Below are 3,302 nucleotides of genomic sequence, written 5' to 3'. Positions count from 1 at the left end.
TGGTGGCTACTCTGGCGCCACTCTTTCCTGCTCTTCTTTTTTTCCCTTGAAAATGGGCAACCAGGACCCGTGAGCGTGGGCCTGCAGCAGCCTGGGCAAACCTCACTGCATGGGCCTGTCCCCAGTTTCCGCAGGGCGGATTGAGGCCAGGGGACTCCCCCTGCTGCCAGCTGGACTGCATCTCTGTGTGCTCCCATGGGGCCTTGGGTTCTTTCCCCTGGCATCTGGGCTTTCATGTCAGAGATGGTCACCTGGCGCCAGGGACATCTGCGCCTTAACCCCAGGTTTCTGCCCAGCCAAATCTTTGAACTTCTGTGACTTCCCTGTCAGCCCCAGGGCTTGAGAGCCATTCCCCCTTCCACCTGGTGGGAAGGCCTTTCCAGCCTGGCATCCTCTTGCTTCTCACTCCAGTTTGTTACCGAATCGGTTGACTGGACCCGTGCCTGGGTCCCAGGCCATGACCCCTTGCCTCAGCCAGAGAGGTTCTTTTTCTGATCAGATAAGCACAACCAATGAGACAGATGCTGAGACTGGAACAGCACAAGCTTTATTCAATGGCCAAAGACTGGCAAAGTGGTAACCTAGCTCCCAAATCAACTTCTCAACCCAAGTAGGTTGGAGACACCAAATATATAGGAGGGTCGAAATGAAGGGGCAGGTTGCGAGGGTAGGGGGTCTGGTCCGGGTGGGGTGGGTGGAGATTGGAAAGAATGGGAGTAATATTCATGACTTAACAGGAATGTCATTGGACCCTACACTGATGCAAATTCTTTTCAATCTTTGTATGGTTGTTTTGGGTTGTCATGGCAATTGTCAACTGACATGGTGCTGGTGGGTGTGTCATTTAGCATGCTAATACATTACAATGAGCCTGTAATAAGGCTAATGGTCGACTGGAAGTCAGATCCTCTGTAGTCTTGGGCAGAGTTGGTTCTAATCAGTTTTTGTGTTTGTCTATGCAGCTTCCTCCTGAAACTTAGATAAGAGTAATTGGGTTCTAGTCAAGGGAGAGTCAGGGGTATGAACCTGGGGCAACAGAGTCTGATATTTCAACATTTTGATGTATCTGTGTCTTTTCTGTTGTATGAAAAATTCTGAAGTTGTATAATTGTGAAAAAATTCAGAATTGCCTGTTTTTCAAATGAAAGTTGACAGTCTATGGCCTTTAGGACTATTCACTGGAGAGGGGGCCAAGATGGCGGAGTTCACTAGCTACTTAGAACTCCGTATTTGATATGAGTGGGTTTTTTTTTTTTTTTTGGTCTCAGGATCATCTTTTTTTTTTTTTTGAAGGAATTCACATTTTATTTTATTTTATTTTTTTTCTCTGTGATTTATCATAACATTTTGTGTATATTTCCCTGTGCTATACAGTGTAATCTTGTTTATCTATTCTACAATTTTGAAATCCCAGTCTATCCCTTCCCACCCTCTACCCCGCCCCCCCCCCCGTAACCACAAGTCTGTATTCTCTGTCCATGAGTCTATTTCTGTCCTGTATTTATGCTTTGTTTTTGTTTTTTAGATTCCACATATGAGCGATCTCATATGGTATTTTTCTTTCTCTTTCTGGCTTACTTCATGAGTGGGTTTTTTAAATGAGATTTTTGTCTAACTGCATTGTTAATGTCCTCTGAGGCACCACTTTGATATTTCTGCTGTCTTAACAAAAGGTTTTCTAGTCACATATGTTTTCCTGACCATGCCCTGCATTTTATCTTTGTTTAGAATCCTTTTTATCCCCAGGGGAAGATAATAAAAGTTAATTTGGGAGATACTGTTAAACAAAGTTAAAGTTGTGTACATTAGCAACATAACTCAACTTCCTTAACTTGGTATAAGAGTAACACATGTTCTTGCTGTCCTATGTTCTGTTAAATCACCATAAGCTAAATAGCTTTATAAAACTGATACGCTGAAATTTAGCTTTACTGTGTTTGCTTATGCTCTGATACCAAATCAAACTTTTCATAAGTTTCTTCGATCTCTGAGTCCATCTCATCATCAGTATCATCCAAGTGTGGATCACCAGCCCCTGATAAATCTGTTTCATTTTCTTCATTGTCTGGAAAAAAAGTCTTCTCTTTCAAGTAATTCTCAACATTTCTCCTGATAATCTGGATCAACTGCAGGGAAAGGAAAGCCATCAGAATTCATAGAATATTGGTTCACTCAAAATAGTCTCACTTTCAGGTGTTGTTTCTCTGTTGAGGTTGCATGGATTCTACCCAAGTTACTTGATCAGAGTTCTACAAGTTTTATTAGCATCAGATTTATATCTCTGTGGCCATTTGCATCTAGGGTGACATTTTCAATTATCTGAATAATTTCTTCCATACCAATCTTTCCTTTTTACTTCCAACATCTTCCAAATTGACGCTGTCAACTTCAGTAACTGTACTACACAAATGAACTTTTTGTCCAGAGGGTTAGAAAAAAGGGCATCTAGAAACTCCTGAAGAAGACCTGCTCTCATAACCTGGTCCACTTGTTCCCTTGATCTCCAGGTTAAGGTAAAGTTCTTCCAGGAAAAGTATAAGTGTATGCAGTCATTTTCAAATCACTTCATTCTTTTTGAAGCTTGTTCCTTTACTTCATATTAATTATCTTTAAAGTAGCAATTGGTGGAAACTGCCACTGTCTGGAAGTTGCCAATTGCTAGCTCCCATATAAGAGGATTTTAGGTAAACATGGCCTGTTGACATGTGACTTCCCTGTGTTCTTGCAAAACATCATCTATTGTAACATAGCCATTCACTGTCTCTGCAAACCATTCAGTTTCAGTTTCCAAACCTATGAAATGGTTTGTAAGATGATTCAAAAAGTCCTGAACATATTCGTATAGAGTGGGATAATCCTCACAACCATCCTTGTAGGATTCTGTATAATTAGAGGAACACATTGGAGGGTAAAATTTGGGATGTTCACAGACAGCTTTAACGTGAATAAGGGGCCACAACCACCCAGGGCTTAGCCAGTGCTGACCCTGAGTTCTGCAATGGGGTGTCAACCTGTGAACTTGGCTTGTTCCCAGGAGGGCTCCCCTACAGGGTGGTTCTTGGAGAGAAGTGCCTATAGTCCATTTCTAAATTTTAGCATGTTATGTTATCTGGAGAGACAGGGAATTCCCCAAACCATCACATCCTGGCCCCTTTTTTGTTTAATAGTCCTTTTAGCTGTCTCTCTCCTTTTTGCCATTTAGTTTAAGCAGCAAGGAAGAAGCAGCTAGAAGACACTCAGTATTTTCTGGAAATCTTAGCTAGTTCACCCCATGCTTGGTCTCATTTTGAACTTTCCACATG

The 3,302-nt window shown here is 41.9% G+C and overlaps 1 pseudogene; it reads right to left on the bottom strand.

The window, feature by feature from the left end:
* Nucleotides 1-1,928: 1,928 nt before the first annotated feature.
* Nucleotides 1,929-3,044, bottom strand: LOC102525430 (polyadenylate-binding protein-interacting protein 1 pseudogene; annotated as a pseudogene).
* Nucleotides 3,045-3,302: the final 258 nt, after the last annotated feature.

Source organism: Vicugna pacos, chromosome 9, assembly GCF_048564905.1.
Source record: "Vicugna pacos chromosome 9, VicPac4, whole genome shotgun sequence".
NCBI classification, from domain to species: domain Eukaryota; kingdom Metazoa; phylum Chordata; class Mammalia; order Artiodactyla; family Camelidae; genus Vicugna; species Vicugna pacos.
This window is presented reverse-complemented; position numbering and strand designations above follow the sequence as displayed.